This window comes from Bubalus bubalis, chromosome X (assembly GCF_019923935.1).
Source record: "Bubalus bubalis isolate 160015118507 breed Murrah chromosome X, NDDB_SH_1, whole genome shotgun sequence".
Taxonomy (NCBI): Eukaryota; Metazoa; Chordata; class Mammalia; order Artiodactyla; family Bovidae; genus Bubalus; species Bubalus bubalis.
The window spans coordinates 114,096,451-114,116,787 of record NC_059181.1 but is presented as its reverse complement, the minus strand read 5'-3'; positions in this window follow the sequence as shown (position 1 = coordinate 114,116,787).

Sequence of the window (20,337 nt, the reverse complement as noted above, 5' to 3'; positions counted from 1 at the left end):
TTTAGGTGAAGAGGCTGAGTCATGGCAGGTGATTTAGGGGAACCCTTGGTTTGATGATTAGATAATATTACCTGTTGGTGGTTGTTCATTTGCTCAATCGTGTCCAACTCTTTGCAACTCCATGGACTGCAGCGTGCCAGTCTTCCCTGTCCTTCACTCTTTCCCAGAGTTTGAACAAACTCATGTCCATTGAGTTTGTGATGCCATCCAACCATCTCATCCTCTCTTGTCCCCTTTTCCTCCTGCCTTCAATTGTTCCCAGCATCCGAGTCTTTTCCAATGAGTTGGCTCTTCACATCAAGTGGCCAACGTATTGGAGCTTCAACTTCAGCATCAGTCCTTCCAATGAGTATTCAGGGTTGATTTCCTTACGACTGACTGATTTGATCTCGCTATCCAGGGGACTCTCAAGAGTCTTCTCCAACACCACAGTTCGAAAGCATCAGTTCTTCACCATTCAGCCATAAGAGTTGATCCTGTGGGAGTGCTGTCCTTTTCACTGTTTAATCCTCATTCATATTGGTGAATACATTTCACATGTCTATGAGGTGTCTGTCAGATTTGTATGTATATATGTGTGTAGATTATATGTTTCCCTCATAGCTCAGTTGGTAAAGAATCTATGTGCAATGCAGGAGACCTGGTTCAATTCCTGGGTTGGGAAGATCTGCTGGAGAAGGGATAGGTTACCCACTCCAGTATTCTTGGGCTTCCCTGGTGGCTCAGCTGGTGAAGAATCCACCTGCAATGCGGGAGACCTGGGTTCGATCCCTGGGTTGGAAAGATCCCCTGGAGAAGGAAAAGGCTACCCACTCCAGTATTCTGGCCTGGAGAACTCCATGGACTGTATAGTCCATGGGTTCACAAAGAGTCAGACACGACTGAGTGACTTTAAAAAAGAAAAATGGTTATACTCTTGCCTGGAAAATGCCATGGACTGAGGAGCCTGGTGGGCTCCAGTCTATGGGGTCGCTTAAGAGTCGGACACGACCGAGCGACTTCACTTTCACTTTTCACTTTCATGCATTGGAGAAGGAAATGGCAACCCACTCCAGTGGTCTTGCCTGGAGAATCCCAGGGACAGGGAAGCCTGGTGGGCTGCCGTCTATGGGGTCGCACAGAGTCGGACACGACTGAAGGGACTTAGCAGCAGCAGCAGTGCTTATATACTCATACATGCACAAACCACAATGTATGCACTCAACATGTATATGTGCGTGTATGTTTGGATTTTTAGCTATATATTAATTCTTGGGCTACACTGCTTCTGCTCAGTTGCATCAGTCGTGTCCAACTTTTTTGCAGCCCAGACTGTAGCACACCAGCTCCTCTGTCCATGGGATTCTCTAGGCAAGAATACTGGAGTGGTTTGCTATTTCCTTCTCCAGGGGATCTTCTTGACCTAGGGATTGAACTCCAGTCTCTTGAATCTCCTGCATTGCAGGCAGATTCTTTTACCATTGAGCCATCATATATATACTTAAATTGTTCGAGTATCTGCTATTCTTATGTTTCAATCTATCTCATACTCCAGTCCTATATTTAGTCTCTTCTTTGTATCTGTTGAGATAGTACTTTTTAAAGAAAGGTCGGGCATTTGCTGGCTGGTGTATCAGGTGGATATTTTTACAGACTCAGGAATCAGTTCGGTTCAGTTCAGTCACTCAGTCGTATCCAACTCTGTGACCGCATGGACTGCAGCACGCCAGGCCTCCCTGTCCATCACCAACTCTCGGAGCTTACTCAAACTCATGTCCATCGAGTCAGTGATGCCATCCAACCATCTCATCCTCTGTCGTCCCCTACTCCTCCCGCCTTCAATCTTTCCCAGCATCAGGGTCTTTTCCAATGTGTCAGTCCTTCACATCAGGTGGCCAAAGTATTGGAGTTTCAGCTTCAGCATCAGTCTTTCTAATGGACATTCAGGACTGATTTCCTTTAGGATGGACTGGTTGGATCTCCTTGCAGACCAAGGGACTCTCAAGAGTCTTCTCCAATACCACAGTTCAAAAACATCAGTTCACCAGGGAAGCCTGAAGCTTAGCAAATGTCAAGGCTGCAGTGATGCCCAGTCCTTCTTCTGTGCCCTCGTGTTCCACTGGGTTTTACTTCAGCAGTATCAGGTTCCGGTTGTGATTCAATTCACTTTCACTCCCTCCAAGAGTCCGCAGTTGGAATCAGGCTGTGTGTGTGCTAAGTCTCTACAGTCCTGTCCGACACTTTGTGACCCATGGACTGTAGCCCACCAGGTTCCTCTGTCCATGGGATTCTCCAGGAAAGAAAACTGGAGTGAGTTGCCATTTCCTTCCATGGGAGATCTTCCTGACCCAGGGATCAAACCCTCGTCTCTCATGTCTCCTGCATTGGCAGGCGGGTTCTTCACCACTAGTGCCACCTGGGAAGCTGCAGAAACCAGGCTAGTCCTGCTGTATCATCCACCTCCTGGCGGCCCAGATCCAGATCCGTGCACCAGCCACTCCCCAGGCAGTTAGAGACCCGTCTAGCACATCCTGAGACCGTCACTGCCTGGAACGGGGCCCTCGGTGCCCAGCACTTGTGGTAGCAATTGCAGTCCACATCGGGCTCCTCAGATTCAGTTCATGTGCCCAGAGACAAGGGTGCTGCCTGCTGCTCTGTTCAGGATGAGAGCCCTCACTGGCAGCATGCTGAGCACAATCTTGGCTGCTCTGCCTTCTCACTCAAGTACTTCTGATTGTGCTGCTCATCCCAGTGATTCCTCGAAATCCAAGAAATTGTGCCAGCCCTGTGCATACAGCAGTGAATGGAAGAGGCAGAGGTTGACTTTATGGAGTGCCCATCTGAAGATCCCAGATCGGATTGAAACAAACCTTGAATTCTCCCTGAATCCTCATCCTTCGGCTGTGGCAGGATATCTGGGGGATGTTGACCAGCAGACCCATGTGTTATGCCCTCACCCCAGGAGTTAGGGTCAAAGGTGGGAGGATGATAGAAATCCCGGGTCAGAGGAACTTGTGATCCTTCGCTGGACTGTACCCTGAGCAGTGTTCAGTCTTAGAAGTCCTCTCCCACCAGCATGGCTCTGCTGCCGGAGGCAGCCCCCTGTGCTTCCTGTGGCACTAAAGTAGCATAGGAAAGCAGCTGAATTTACCTGTGCCCCCAAGAAGAAGTAGTGATTGTGGCAGAGAAAGAAAAAGTCACCCTCCAAAGGATGTTGCTGTGGACGGTGTAGCTAGGAACCAGGCTAGGATGATGACACCTCATTGGAAGCCAGCATGAAGATGTGCTGTCTTTGAGGGCCACATGGGATGTACTGCTACATCACAGCCCAGTGGATGCTGGCGCGTACAGTGGCCAGTGACAGGGGCCAGATTCTCTGTTTCTCCAGACGCCAGGAAACTAAGCCTCACAGAATTTAGGTGATAGCCTGCTAGGAGGAGAAAATCCCAAGTTGCTGGATAGCAATAATTAGTCACTAGTAAGAAGTAACTGGAGCAACGTGGAATTAAGATGTCTGTTCTCTGGTGGAGTCGAGGTTCCAGATAGGGCTCGTTTGTGGTAGGTCAAATTCTATATGGCCTCCAAGTTTTCTACCCACCCCCCGCCCCCGGTATATATGTCCGTGTATAATCCCTTCTCCTTGAATGTATGTTGTATGGGTGGAATGGACTACTTGTTTGCCAACAATAGTGTGTGGGGAAGGTGTAGGAATTTTTGCAGATATAATTAAGGTCCCTCATCAGATGACTTTCACTTAATCAAAAGGGAGATTATCCTGGGTGATTCTGACCTCACCAGGTGATCCTTACAAAAGAGGGCCAGGCTTTCCCTGCATTAGAGAGATTCCCCTTGCTGGCCTTGATGAAGTAGACTACCATGTGAGAGCACCTGTAAGAGGGCTGCGTGGCAAGGAACTGTAAGTGGTATCTAGGAGCTGAGAGCAATCCTTGGCTGATGGCCAGCAAGAAAATGAGGACCTCGGTCCTATACCCCAAGAAACTGAACTCTGTCAACAATATGAATCAGTTGGAAGAGAACCCAGGGCCTCAGATGAGAACATAGCCCTGGCTAGCACATCGACTGCAGCTTCGTGAAACCCTGAGCAGAAGACCCAGTTAACCTGCACCCAGACTTCTGGCCCAAAGAAGCTATGAGGTAATAAATGGGTGGTCTTTACAGCCACTGAGATTGTGGTTACACAGCACTTATTGGTCCTTCTTCATTCATTGAAGACTCAGGCACCTGGCTCACTGGTGCCCTTGGCATCCTGAGTCCTGCCATCATCCTGGGTGACTTTAGTGTCTACCTGGGCAGCCCACGCTACTCATAGTTCCTTGACCTCTCCCCTGCCTCTGACAGTCTCTCTTCTCTGCACCTCAGCTCCCCACCTGCACGGCCACATTCTCGACTTTTCATTCTCATGATCTGCTCCCCCTCAAACATCTTAAACTTTCGGATCCCACTCTGACTACAATCAGTTCTCTCATGCCCTCGCTCTTAACCACTGTCACCCAGGCCGCTCTCTCATGAGCCCCTGCCTTTGCTCTCACTCTTGTCCTTCTGCTGCTACTTCCCAGCGAATAATAACAAAACCAAGAGAATTATGCCAACTGGTGCAAGTAATTTTCTATTTTAGCCTACCTTCAGCATAGCTCATCAATCTCATTGCATTTTGAAATGTTTTTAAGTTGTATTTCTTTTCCAGGGTTACTGTGACTAAATACCACAAACTAGATGGCTTAGAACAACAAAAATGTATTCTCTCACTATATGGAAACAGGAAGTCTGGAATCAAGGTATTTGCAGAGCTTCGCACCTTCTGAAACCAGTAAGAGAAGGATCTTTCCTTACCCCATCCAGCTGCTCTGGTGGTTCACTGGCATTTTTTGCTATTCATTGTCTTCTCGATGCACTATTCCAATCCTCCATCTTCAGGTCGACATTTTCTTTCTGTGTGTGCCTGCCTTCTGTGTGCAAATTTCCCCCTTTTATAAGGACATCAGTCACATTAGATTACATCCCACCTTACTGACCTGATTTTACCTTGATTACCTCTGTAAAGGCCCTATTTCCAGATAAGGTCACATGTTGAAGTATTAGGGATGAGGACTTCAACAAATCTTTTTAGGGGCAGCGGGTTGTGGGCAGACACAATTCAACCCGGAATGAAAGTCAGGGAGAACAAAAGGCACATAATACAAATCAAAGGTCCTATGCACTTCCCATCAGCATCCCTTTCTCATTTTCAGCATTTCTAGTTTCAGTTTGTCTAATAATCTGCCTCAGTCTTTGTAAATACTGTGCTTATATCTATATTAACTTTTTAATGTAGTTCTCAACTTTAGACATTCTCTGCTGACTTCCTGCTATGCTAGATGACATTATAGTTCACGCATCCTTTTGTTTTTTTAAGTCTATATTTTAAATTTTTGATTGTGGTAATTGATCAAGCATACACAAAAGTAAAGAAAAGAGAATAATAAAACTCACGTGCTCATCACTGAAGTTCATCAGTTATTAACTCATGACCCATTTCTTTTCATCTCTCTCCCTACCATTTTCCCTTTTCCTCTTTTTTTTTCTTTTTGAAAAATATTTATTTGAGTGCATCAAGTCCTAGTTGTGGCACATGGGATCTTTGTTGTGGATGTGGGATCTTTTGATGTGGCATGCAGGCTTAGCTGCTGTATAGCTTGTGGGATCTCACTTCCCTGACCAGGGATCAAACCCATGTCCCTGTCTTGGAAGGCAAACTCTTAACCACTGGATCACAAGGGAAGTCCCACATTTCTGAGTTTTACAGGTACTGTAACTGCCCCAGAGGGAAAAGGCGAACTGCCTGATGACCTGACTGCAGCCATGCCATAAAATGCTTCATCTTGAGCCAATACTGAAAGGTTGTCCCTATGAGCCATGAATGACGCCAGGATTCTTGGCCTGCAGAGAGGAATTCGATCCAGGGCCAGTGACAAGGCTTGATCGCTTGAGCTTTTGTGTAGTAAAGTTTTATTAAAGTATGAAAGAGATAGAAAAAGCTTCTGACAGACATCGGAAGGCGGCAGAAAGAGTGTACCCTTGTTTGTTTAGAGCAAGAAGTTATATACCTATTGAAAAGTGAAAAGTGAAAGTGAAGTCGCTCAGTCGTGTCCGACTTTTTGCCACCCCATGGATGGTAGCCCACGGAATCTTCCAGGCAAGAGTACTGGAGTGGGTTGGCATTTCCTTCTCCAGGGGATCTTCCTGACCCAGGGCTCAAACCCGGGTCTCCCGCACTGCACACAGAGGCTTTACCTCTGAGCCACCAGGGAAGCCTTATCAGCAAGCTGCTCATTAGAGAAAGGAATGCCTCAAAACAGAGAGAGTGGCACCAGGCCCCTCACCCACAACATGCATTTGGCACAAGGTGAGTCATCCTGATCCATAAAACAATTGACACGAATCTTGAAGAAAGGCTGGTTTCCAAGCAAATCCATAGTTTAATTAACATAGCTTAAGTGAACATTTCCATGAGTAAATCATACTGGGTTGTTGAGCCATTATCCCCTCTGAGTCTTGGGTGGAACCTACTTGAAGAAAGACAGAGTTTAAAGTAAATAATGAAATAAGTTCAATAACATTGCTTAAGAGAAGTATTTCCATAGGAAAAACACATTGGTTAGCTAAAGGTTTGAGAGAAGTTAAGTTCAGGTGGTAACAGGTATCATCACGGAAATGCGGAATTTTAAAAGAAACCTCCTTTTACTTTTGTATAGAGAAGGAAAAAAAGTCTGACACTTGTAGTTTGTTTCCTCCTGCCGCTTAAGAGAGGGGGGAGAAATTCTGACACTTGCTGCCTATTTCCTCTGCTTGGGGACCCTCTAACCCTCCTGCCCGTTACCCTCTCAGTCCCGAGTCTATGCCTAGCATACTTCCAAGAACTGGCCTTAAAAGAACTGATTAACACTATCACACATAATAAACTATATATTTATCTGTGTGTGGTGTGTGTGTGTGTTAGTCGCTCAGTCGTGTCCAACTCTTTGCGACCCCACCAACTGTAGCCCATGAGGCTTCTCTGTCCATGGAATTCTCCAGGCAAGACTACTGGAGTGGATTGCCATTTCCTTCTCCAGAGGATCTTCCCAACCCAGGGATCGAACTCTGGTCTCCTGCATTGCAGGCAGACTCTTTACCAATTGAGCTACAGGGAAGTCCTTGGGGGCATCAACATAATTGTAGCTTGTCCTGCCTGTGTATGTACACAGGAAAGTATCAGCTCAGTTCAGTTGCTCAATCATGTCCGACTCTTTGTGACCCCATGAACTGCAGCACACCAGGCTTCCCTGTTCATCACCACTCCTGGATCTTGCTTAAACTCATGACCATCCAGTCGGTAACGCCATCCAACCATCTCACCCTGTGTCGGCCCCTTCTCCTTCTGCCTTCTATCTTTCCCAGCATCAGGGTCTTTTCCAATGAGTCATATCTTTGCATCAGGTGGCCAATGTATTGGAGTTTCAGCTTCAGCATTAGTACTTCCGATGAATATTCAGAATTGATTTCCTTTAGGATGGATGAGTTTGATCTCCTTACAGTCCAAGGGATTCTCAAGAGTCTTTTCCAACAACACAGTTCAAAAGCATCAATTCTTCAGTACTCAGCTTTCTTTATGGTCTAGCTCTCACATCCACACATGACTACTGGAAAAACCATAGCCTCGAACAGACGGACCTTTGTTGGCAAAGTAATGCCTCTATTTTCAATATGCTGTTTAGGTTGGTCATAGCTTTTTTCCGAGGAGCGAGCGTCTTTTCATTTCATGGCTGCAGTCACCATCTGCAGTGATTTTGGAGACCCCCAAAATAAAGTCCCTCACTGTATCCGTTGTTTCCCCATCTATTTGCCATGAAGTGATGGGACCATATGCCATGATCTTAGTTTTTGGAATGTTGAGTTTTACGCCAACTTTTCCACTGTCCTCTTTCACTTGAAATTAAAAGACACTTGCTCCTTGGACGAAAAACCTAGATAGCGAATTAAAAAGCAGAGACATTACTTTGCCGACAGAGATCCGTATAGTCAAGCTATGGTTTTTCCAGTAGTCATGTATGGATGTGAGATCTGTACAATAAAAAAGCCTGAGAATGGAAGAATTGATGCTGGAGAAGACTCTTGAGAGTCCCTTGGACGCAAGGAGATCAAACCAGTCAATCCTAAAGGATATCAACCCTGAATACTCATTGGAAGGACTGATGCTGAAGCTGAAGCTCCAGTACTTTGGCCGCCTGTTGCAAAGAACTGACTCATTGGAAAAGACCCCAATGCAGGGAAAAATTGACACTTGTTTGTTTCCTCCTGCCACTTATGACCAACCTAGACAGCATAATAAAAAGCAGAGGCACTACTTTCCCTAAAAAGGTCCATCTAGTCAAAGCTATGGTTTTTCCAGTAGTCATGTATGGGTGTGAGAGCTGGACCTTAAAGAAAGTGGACCTAGTTTACATATGTGAGTGTGTGCATGGGAAGTGCATCCTCATGTTTTATCCCTACTCTTTTGTCCCCTGGTTGACACTAAGTCTGTTTGCTACCTCTGTGTTTATTCCTCCTTTTTGAATGAGTTTGTCTGTTTCAGGTGGTCGAGTTCACCTCTGAATGATAGCGTGGGGTCTTTGTCTTGCTCTGTCTGATTTCTTCCACTTAGTGGGACCCATCCCTGTAGCTGCAGATGGTTTCATTTCATTCTGACCTACGGCTGAGTTACACCCACTTATAACCGGGCATCTCATCTCCTGGATGCAATCATCTGTCAGAGACATTATGGTTGAATCACAGCTTGCCTCTTTTAAAAAGGGTGGCAGGGATTGTTGGGGTTCACATGTCTTTTGTACCAGAGGTGTCTTCAAGCATACATATAGTGGGGAGGAGTGCCGCATCAAAGGTTACCTCAGTTATTCAGGCGTTAAGTCTCCCCATGCTGTTCCCCACTATGGCTGATTCCAGTTTCCCACCTAAGAGTGTGCTAGGAGCGATCCCTCTCTTTTATTCCTCCCCAACATGAAATGTGTGCAGAGTGTTTGATGTAGGCCACCTTGACTGGCAGCAGGTGATTCCTCCTTGGAATGTTCTTTGCATCGTGGAGAGACAAGTGTTGGGTTCTGGCTGCCCTAATTCCCTGTGATTTTATATTTTTCCTTTTATACTTAGAGTGAGTAAAATTTCCCAGTTGAAAAGCGCTTCTTGAAAGCCTGTCCCTCCTGGAGTTTGTGGTTGTATCCAGTACAAGTGCCATGCTTGAAGACAGGTGTTACTTACAACCCCTTAAGCCTTCTGAGTATTCCGTTCCCAGAAGCCCCAGGTTGAGTGGTGTTGCTGTGAGAAACAGGCATAAGACGGCAGCACTTCCTGATTTTCAACCCTCTATTTGGGGAAGGAGAACCTTCCTGAAAATTGGTTTGCTGGGTTGTAAATGTGAGCGATAAGTGCCAGAGCACACTGCCAGTGGGCTGCATTTTCTTTGTAGTATCCTCATTACTGTTCAGCCCCTCCAATCCATCCCCACTCTGAGACCAATTCTAACCTCTCTATTTGCTCCTCTGAAGGTGCTGCCTTCCAGAGGTAAGGTGACTCTAAGGTCCGAGGCCAGAGGTGGGAACCCCCACAATGGGAGAAGTGCAGACCAGCCAGCTTTGCAAAGCTCTTCCATCCCAATATGTCCTGCATTCTCTGGTTGCCCTAGGATTATTTGAATCCTGCGGGGACAAACTGGGTCTGGAGATTGTGCTTTGCTCCAGAAGGGAGTACAGACAGGTCTAAGGTGAGAGGATCATGGGTGCACATCGTGCTCAGCCCCAGGAGCGTCCAGCTGAGGGAGGCGAAGCTGCTCAGGCTCCAGCGATGTGACCCAAGTCTGATTCCCCAGGCCTGAGGGGACTAGAGTAGTCTCTTTTTTTTTTTTTTTTAACTTTACAATATTGTATTGGTTTTGCCATATATCGACATGAATCCGCCACAGGTATACACGTGTTCTCCATCCTGAACCCTCCTCCCTCCTCCCTCCCTGTACCATCCCTCTGGGTCGTCCCAGTGTACCAGCCCCAAGCATCCAGTATCGTGCATTGAACCTGGACTGGCGACTCGTTTCATATTTGATATTATACATATTTCAATGTAGTCGTTTTTTTTTCAAAATTAATAAATTTTTAATTAAATGTCTAGAACCATATAGTTATGTCAACACATGAACCACAAGTCAATTCACACTCACGTAGTTACATATCATTTATATTTATCAGATCAGATCAGTCGCTCAGTCGTGTCTGACTCTTTGCGACGCCATGAATTGCAGCACACCAGGCCTCCCTGCCCATCACCAACTCCTGGAGTTCACTCAGACTCATGTCCATCGAGTCAGTGATGCCATCCAGCCATCTCATCCTCTGTCGTCCCCTTCTCCTCTTGCAATGTAGTCGTTTTTTACAGCAGTTAAATACTGTCTATTCACCTTGGAGTATAGTTGATGGACAATGATGTGCTTGTTGCATTTGTACAACACCTTGATTCAAGCATAGGTGGAGGTATATCCGGTCTTTTCTAGATCCTTGCCTGGATAGGGTATTACACAGTGCCGTGGACCACAGTTCTCTGTGCTATATAAGTAAGTTTTCTTTGGTGACCTAGTTTACATATGTGAGTGTGTGTAGGGTAAGTGCATCCTCCTGTTTTATGCCTCCATCTTTTGTCCCCTTGGTAACACTAGGTCTGTTTGCTAACTCTGTGTCTGTTCCTCCTTTTTAAATAAGTCCATCTGTTTCAGGTGGTCGAGTTCACCTATGAATGGTTCCATGGTGAGGTTTTTGTCTCCCACTTGTGCATTCCTTCATTTAGTTGGACCCATCCCTGTAGCTCAAAGATTTCTTTCTGATCTATGGCTGAGAAACATGAGCTTGTAACTGGGCATCGCATCTCCTGGATGCAGTCATGTCCAGGAGATAATTTGTTGCCTCCATGTTTTGCCTCTTTAAAATAGTGCAGCAGGGACCATCGGGATGCACGCCTTTTTCAGTGGAGCGCGTACACCCCATGGGGAGAGTGTGGCACCATATGCTAGGTCTGGTCCTTTTGGCGTTATGTCCTCTCATGATGTCCCCACTGTGGCTGGTTCCAGTTACACCCACGCCAGTGGGCTAGAATGTTCCCCTTGCTGTCAGCCCTCCCAAGTATACCTGTGTGCAGACTCAGTGATGATGGACGCCTTGCCTGGGAGCAGGTGGTTCCTCCTATGACCTTTTGTTTGCATTTGTCAGGAAAGAGATGCTAGGTGGGATGATTTCCTGTGATTCTACACTTTTCCTCTTATAATGTGGGTGAGTAAAATTTCCTGGCTGAAATAGGCTTCCTGACAACCTGTCCCTTTCATCATTTTCCTTGAGTATCCTTCTCAAGGCCCATTTTTGAGAGCAGGTGTCATTTACAGCCCCTAAGGCCTGGGGAGGATTCAGTTCCCAGAAGCCTGGATTTGAATTGTGGTTTTGGGAGAAATGCCCACAAGGTGGCAGCACTTCTTGATTTTCTTTTTTTTTTTTTCAGGTGCAGTTTATTTTTGAATTTTTATTAGAGTACAATTGACTTACAATGTTGTGTTAGTTTCAGGTGTACAACAATGTGAATCAGTTTTATATATATATATATATATATATATATGCACATATCCTCTATTATTTAGATTAGTTTCCCATATAGAGAATATTACAGAGTATTGAGTAGAGTTCCATGTGCTATACAATAGGTCCTTATTAGCTATCTATTCTATAATTGTGAAAGTGAAGGTGTCAGTTTCTCAGCCTGGAAGAGCCTCTGACTCTTTCTTTTTTCTTGTTTGATATGAAATTTTAATTACATGACACAAAACGTTCTTTGACTAGATTTGGGGCAAATTTTCTTTCTCATGCTCAATATTTGTACTTGATTCTTTTATTATAGCAACTTACTGAAGCTTCATGTTTTAAAAATTCTTATCACACTGAGGATGTATAATAAACATACTTTAAATTCTTGTTCTGTATGGTTCTTTAATTTGGCCTTCTTCAGTACAGTTCACTCAGTGTGATTTTCTTAAGGAGTGCTTATATTCCTTAGATGTTGGGTTATTTTTTAATTAATTTATTTATTTTAATTAGAAGCTAATTACTTTACAATATTGTAGTGGTTTTTGCCATACATTGACGTAAATCAGCCATGGGTGTACATGTGCCCCCCATCCTGAACCCCCCTCCCACCTCCCTCCCCATCTCATCCCTCAGTGTCGTCCCAATGCCCTGAGTGCCCTGTCTCATGCATCAAACCTTGACTGGTGGTCTATTTCACATATGGTAATATACATGTTTCAATGCTATTCTCTTAAATCATCCCACCATCACCTTCTCCCACAGAGTCCAAAAGTCTGTTCTTTATATCTGTGTCTCTTTTGCTATCTCGAATATAGGGTCATAATTACCATCTTTCTAAATTCCATATATATGCATTAATATACTGTACTGGTGTTTTTCTTTCTGACTTACTTCACTCTGTATAATAGGCTCGTTTCATCTACCTCATTAGAACTGATTCAAATGCATTCCTTTTAACAGCTGAGTAATATTTCATTGTGTATATGTACCACGGCTTTCTTATCCATTCATCCGCTGATGGACATCTAGGTTGCTTCCATGTTCTGGCTATTATAAACAGTGCTGCGATGAACATTGGGGTACACGTGTCTCTTGGGGAATGAGAACCTTCATGAAAGTTGCCTTCCATGGCTGTAAATGAGTGTGTAAAGAGCCAGAACAAACTGCGTGGGGGCTGTGTCTCCTCCCTTTTTTTCCCAATATCCTCTGCCCCAGCAAGCAATCCCACCCCTCTTTTCTGCTGGTCTGAAGGTGCTGTGGTCCAAAGGTAAGGCAACTCTAAAGACAGAGGCTGGAGGTGGGAAACCCCCCACGGGGAGAGGTGCAGACCAGGTGACTTTTCAAAGCTCTTCCAGCCCAATCTGTCCCCCATCCCTGGGTGCACTTGTGTTGTTTCCTGGTTCAAGGCCTGCCTTGGTGTGGAGATTGTCATTTCCTAAAGAGATTTGAAATAACACAGATAGGGAGTGCGGGTGGCCTCATTGCTGACACGTTTTTCTCACATGGCAAAAGTGATACCATATTCATGGTATCATATGATGTTTGATTTTCTGACTTCACTTTTAGTTTTAATTATTATTCATCCATTTTTCTCCAAATCCTATTAGTCAATATCATGTATATTCCATTGTATATATGTGCCACATCTTCTTTATGCATCCGTCTTTTGTTGTTAAATTTATGTTTTTTTTTTTCTATTTCTTGTGTGTTGGGACTACTGCTACTATTAACATAGTGGTGTGCGTATTTCCCTCAATTATATTTTCATCCTCCCTTTGCCCAGGTGTAAAATTGGTGGATCATATGGCAACTCAGTGAATGAAAATTGTAGTTGATATTTCCATAGTATGGTTGAATTTACTAATTGCAATTTAATGCGTTATTTTGCTATTGATCCTGGAGATGTGTGGAATTATTATCGCTATCCTAATAGGCATTGATTGGATTTGGAATCAAAGTGGACCCAGGTCACATTTCACCTGTATTGTAATCTGTGTGACCTTAGATGATTGGTTTCTCACTCTTACCCTTTCTCAGTCGGTATCCTTAGACTGGAGATGGCATTCACTCATGAAAGCTGGTTGCCACTGACATGTTCAGTTACATCGTATAAGAGCATCTGGAAGGAGAGAGTGTAGGGGGTAAGCAATTAGGGATCAGTAACAGAAATCTAGGCCAAGTTCAGACTCTGCAAGGTGGATCGAAAAGGAAATCAAATCCTATAATCTGAATCAAATACAAAAGGAAGTGTCTGAGTGTGGGAGACAAAAACTACAGAAATCCCCAGATCACACCATTGTACATCCCTTCCCTTTCAATGCAGGTGGCACCTGTGTCTTGCTTCCAATCAATGGAAGATGTTAGAGGCTATGATGTCACTCCCTTGGCTGGGTTACAGTATGTGCGAAAGTGCTAGATGTTAGCAGGTAACTTAGGTAACTTAGAAGACTGAAGAAAGATACTCTCTGTGTGGCTTTGAAATAGTAAGCTGCCATGATGTGAGATGACCACATGGCGGGGCAGTGTGTGACCTCTAGGAGCTGAGCATGGCTCCCAGCAATAGCCCAGAGCCCTGAGTCGCATAGCCACCAGGGTTGGTACTGCTAACAACTTCAGTAAACTCAGAAGCAGGTTTTCTCCAGTAAAGTCCCCAGATGAGAACCCAGCCCAACTTACAGCCTACTTGTATCCTTTGGACCCTGAGGAGAAGATCCAACCAAACCGTGCCTAGACTCCTGACCCACAGAAACTGAGAGGTGATAAATGGGCATTGCTGATGCCCCAAGTTTGTGGTGACTTGTAGCAGCAGAGATCTAACACACTGAAGTTTAGGCGAGGCTTCCCCTAGCTGCCTGAAGAGAGGCATCGAGATGTAGCTACTCAAGACCCCACGTGATGGCAACCTGGAAGCCCAGTCCAGCCCCCCACTCCCACCTCCACTACCCACTCGCTGGCCATGGAGATGGCCAGGTGCCCAGTAGGAGAAGCACAAGGCCCTGGACAGGAAGCCACTTCTTGGGGTCATGGTGGGGGTGAAGTGAGTTGAGGTATTGTACAGCCCTGCTATTGGGCCTGGAGGGCTTAGGTGTACATTTTCCTCCTGCCATGAGAGATGGGGATACTAAGAGGCTTGCTGGACAATCACAGGCAGGTACCAGGGAGCTGATCTTATATCCAGATATGATAGTTTGTTCGAAGCCTTTGTAACTAGTGGTTTACTGTCAGGAGAGCGTTCTCATTTGGATTCAGATCCACAATTACGAGCTGTCTGTCATCCCCTGGGGCAAAAGTTCAGATGGCTACTGGTTTGGGACTTAGCCTCTGCGTTGAGCTGTTGGGCAGAGGCATTCAGAGCTGACTAGCCAGGTTGAGGGGTGCCCAGATGCTGTAAGAAGCTGACTTAAGGCCCGGAGAAAGGGACAGTGATGCTAATTCTCTCATCCCCAAAGTCTCAGGAATCCCTGAGCCTCCAAGATAAATATTTCCAAAGTGTTTTGAGTCTATTAATAGTATTCCCACCTAGATGGTGTCTGCCTGAGTACCTAGTTTTCGTGGTTTGTGGGTTCTCGCCCTGACCCACTCAGTCCCTCTTTTTTCGGTAAGTAGCCTGTTCTTCCCCTGACTATTTTTTTAGAGTAGTTATCATTTCCAATGATTCTTATTATCAATCAGCAAGCATTTTATATTAATCAAAAATTGGCGTTTCCCTTGTGCACTAACTGAAAAGCCAAGGACAGTCTCCTCACACAGCAGCTAACACCAACACCTTAATGAGGTAAAATATCTGCCTACAGATTAAAAAAATAATAATAACTCTGCCTTGTGGGAAGATAGAAGGATGTAGACAGCATTATGAAATGTCGCAGTTTGGCAGCTTGTTCACACAGCAGCAGATGGCTTTAATTCTGTTAACCATTAATAGTTTATTTGTGCATTCAGGGACGGGAGTGATTTTCCTCAAAAAATGAGACTACTGGGGGTCCTTAACATGAAGCCTCACAAGTCTTGCTCTGGGTGAGATTCCTCTGCATTGCTTTACTCAACAAAATTTCTAGGAGGGTTTGCAGACATCCTAACAGCTGTAGTACCTCTGGGGGAACCCACTTTCCGCCGACCTGCAGTGGAGGCAGAGAAGGGGCACAGCCCCCCAACTTGAGCCTTGCCTCTTGGCAGGGTGTGGAACTGTGCGGGAGACAGCGCCAGCTGCATGCAGTCAGTGGGAAATCCTGATTTAGAAATTTGAAGAAGGAAGGAGAGGGGGAAAAAGGGACTCCAGGATTCCTGACCCAATTTAAAGATGAAAAGAGGATTTGGGAAATGATTTAGTAGTCTAAAATGTGGTAGCCTGTTCTTGCAGCAAAATTGTCTCTTTAATAGCTTTTTTCTGTTGCTAAAGTAAGGTATTGTGTGGGAGAAATGAGGGTTTTATGGTTTGGGGGTAATATATTTATTTTTAGGTAATTTTAGACTGAGAAGAGTTGCAAAAATAGAGATTTTGTGTATGCTTTACCCACTCCCTTTTTTGTTAACATCTAAAAATTATTGAATATTATGTAAGCTAGAAAATCAACCTTAGTACAATACATTAAATTTACAGAGTTTGTTTGTACTTCACTACTTTTCCCACTACTGTTGTTGTTTTTTTTTTTTTCCTATTCCAGCATTCCACATTTCATTTAGCCTTCCCCCATCCTCTTTAATGGACTTGATGCTTTTGAAGAGTGCTCGTCAGTTATTTTATTGAAGTCCCTCCACTGGGGGTATGCGTGATGTTTCCTCGTGATGAGATTGAGGTTATGCAGTTTGGGGAATGATACACAAAAGGGTGCCCTGTTCCATGCATCATATTAGGGGTACATGATTTTTATATGTGTTACTGGTGATGTTAATGTTGATCACTTGGCAAAGGTGGTATTTGTCAGGATTCTCCACCATAAACACACTCTTTTTCCTCTTGCAGTTATTAAACATTTGAGGAGAGATACTTTGAGCCTATGCAAATATCCTGTTTGTGCTTAAACTCTTGCCCCCTGACTTTTTCTTTTCCATTGTAGTTTATTAGAAGATATTGAATATACTTCCCTGTTCCCAGGAGCACCTTGTTCATCTATTTTATACACAGTAGCTGGCATTTGCCAATCCCAAACTCCTAATTTATCCCTCCCACACCACCCCACTTTCCTCTTTAGTAACTATAAATTTGTTCTCTATATCTGTGAGTCTGTTTCTGTTTTATAAATAAGTTCATTTGTATGATATTCTAGGTCCCACATATAAATGATATCATGAAAGTGAAAAGTGAAAGTGAAGTCACTCAGTCGTGTCCGACTCTTTTCGACACCATGGACTGTAGCTTACCAGGCTCCTATATCCATGGGATTTTCCAGGCAAGAATACTGGAATGGATTGCCATTTCCTTCTCCAGGAGATCTTACTGACCCAGGGATTGAACCTGGGTCTCCCACATTGTAGGCAGAGGCTTTATCCTCTGAGCCACCAGGGAAGATATCATATGATATTAATATTTGTCTTTCCCTGTATCTGCCTTACTTCACCTAATGTGATTATCTCTTAAGTCAATATATGTTGCTGCAAATGGCATTATTTCATTCTTTATCACTTGCCTCCTGATTTTAACATCTTTCAGTGGGTCTTGCTTTCAGCAGTAATCACAGTGGTAGTCCAATAGTGACTCTCTGCTTCCTTCTTTCTTTCTATGTTTGTTGATTGGAATTCTGTTAAAGTCGACTTGTCTACTCTCCTTCACATATTTTTTCAGTTTTTATTTATAACAGTATGGATTGTTGGACATTTATTTGATTCTTTCAGTTATAATCCATCATATCACTTACTTTATTGGTCACATGGTTCCATCATTGGTCCTTGAAAGCCTTCAGGTTTGATATGCCCCCATCTTTTTTTTTTCTTTTTTTTTAGTATTGGTTTTGCTATATATCAAAATGAATCCACCACAGGTATACATGTGCTCCCCATCCTGAACCCTCCTTCCTCCTCCCTCCCCATACCATCCCTCTGGGTCGTCCCAGTGCACCAGCCCCAAGCATCCAGTATCCTGCATCGAACCTGGACTGGCAACTCTTTTCATACATGATATTATACATGTTTCAATGCCATTCTCCCAAATCATTCCACCCTCTCCCTCTCCCACAGAGTCCAAAAGACTGTTCTATACACCAGTGTCTCTTTTGCTGTCTCGTACACAGCGTTATTGTTACCATCTTTCTAATTCCATATATATGTGTTAGTATACTATATTGGTGTTTTTCTTTCTGGTTTACTTCACTCTGTATAATAGGCTCCAGTTTCATCCACCTCATTAGAACTGATTCAAATGAATTCTTTTTAATGGCTGAGTAATACTCCATTGTGTATATGTACCACTGCTTTCTTATCCATTCGTCTGCTGATGGACATCTAGGTTGCTTCCATGTCCTGGCTATTATAAACAGTGCTGCGATGAACATTGGGGTACATGTGTCTCTTTCAATTCTGGTTTCCTCAGTGTGTATGCCCAGCAGTGGGATTGCTGGGTCATAAGGCGATTCTATTTCCAGTTTTTGAAGGAATCTCCACACTGTTCTCCATAGTGGCTGTACTAGTTTGCATTCCCACCAACAGTGTAAGAGGGTTCCCTTTTCTCCACACCCTCTCCAGCATTTATTGCTTGTAGACTTTTGGATCGCAGCCATTCTGACTGGCGTGAAATGGAACCTCATAGTGGTTTTGATTTGCATTTCTCTGATAATGAGTGCTGTTGAGCATCTTTTCATGTGTTTGTTAGCCATCTGTATGTCTTCTTTGGAGAAATGTCTATTTAGTTCTTTGGCCCATTTTTTGATTGGGTCAGTTATTTTTCTGGAATTGAGCTGTCAGAGTTGCTTGTATATTTTTGAGACCCATCTTTTAATATAATTTTTAGTACTTCTTTGCTTCCCTGGCTGCTGAGTGGTAAGGAATCCACCTGCCAGTGCAGGAGATATGGGTTTGATCCCTGGGTTGGGACTATCCCCTAGAGAAGGAAATGGCAACCCACTCCAGTATTCTTACCTGGGAAATCCCACAGATAGAGGAGACTGGTGGGCTACAATCCATGGGGTCACAAAGAGTCAGACACTACTGAGTGACTAAACAACAATAGCACTTACTTTCTGGCACCACACAATACTCCAGGCTCATCTTTATTTATTTATTTATTGCTCCAACCCTAGAGTCAACCAGTTCTCCAAGGAGCCTTGGTTCCTTTCCCTGGAGAATGGTATGAGAAACCAACATCTGGGCAGTGGGTGTACTAATTAGCTTCTGGCCTGTCTCAGGAGAGAGAATTAGGTAATCTATACATATATGTATACTAGTTCATGCATATACACACCTCTATTTTTGTTTCTCTATTTTTCTGTGTATGTGTATCTTTTTAAGACTTAAGTCAGTATCGATACTTCTGATTCTAATCTATCACCTGAGGATTCATTCCAATCCTCTTCCTTTCTTTATTTGCAATTTTTTTCTAAAACTGAGAAATTAGCTGTAATTATTTGCAATATATTTAGCTAGTATTTCCTCTAAGTATACAAACAATTTTGAAATTCCTAATGCTAGACTGTGTGACCGGAGAAGGCAATGGCACCCCACTCCAGTACTTTGCCTGGAAAATCCCATGGACGGAGGAGCCTGGTGGGCTGCAGTCCATGGGGTCGTGAAGAGTTGGACCCAACTGTGCAACTTCACTTTCACTTTTCACTTTCACGCATTGGAGAAGGAAATGGCAACCCACTCCAGTGTTCTTGCCTGGAGAATCCCAGGAATGGGAGAGCCTGGTGGCTGCCATCTGTGGGATCACACAGAGTCGGACACGACTGAAGCGACTTAGCAGCAGCAGCAGACTCTGTGACAAACAAGTTTATCATCTAGAGTATAGTGTGTGTGTGTGTGTGTGTGCACTTATTTTTGACTTTAGTTTCACAGTATCCAATCTAAACATTTCCAAATCTTTTGGTAGATGATGTTGTAGGTAGTGTCATATGGTGGGTGTATATTACCTTTTAAGAAGCTGCCAAATGATTTTCCAAAATGACTATGCCATTTTGCTATTTCTACCACCAGCATTTGAGACTTCCAATTGATCTGGATCATTGCCAGCGCTTTGTATTATCAGATTTTTAAAGTAAACTACCTAGACTCAAAATTTGAATTTAGCAGTATTACTTTGGCTACCTGATGCAAAGAGCTAACTCACTTGAAAAGACCCTGATGCTGGGGAAAATTGAGGGCAGGAGGAGAAGGGGACGACAGAGGATGAGACGGTTGGATGGCATCACCGACTCAATGGACATGAGTTTGGGTAAATTCCAGGAGTTGGTGATGAACAGGGAGGCCTGGAGTGCTGCAGTCGATGGGGTCACAAAGAGTCGGACATGACTGAGCGACTGAACTGAACTGAACTGAACTGAATAGAATACCTGGTTCAATCAGAATTTCATGTAAATAAGTATTTTTTAGTATAAATATGTCCCCAGGATTACCTGGAACATATTTATACTGAAAACTCTTTATCTGATGTTTTGGGGACTCTGTTTAGAGGCTACCTATTCTCAGACCTCAGCATAGGTCCAAAAGGATCAGAGCTCTTTGCCAAAATGTTCAAATATCCACAAAGAAAGGGGAGAACATATTCAGAGGTTGTTGGGTGATCTGG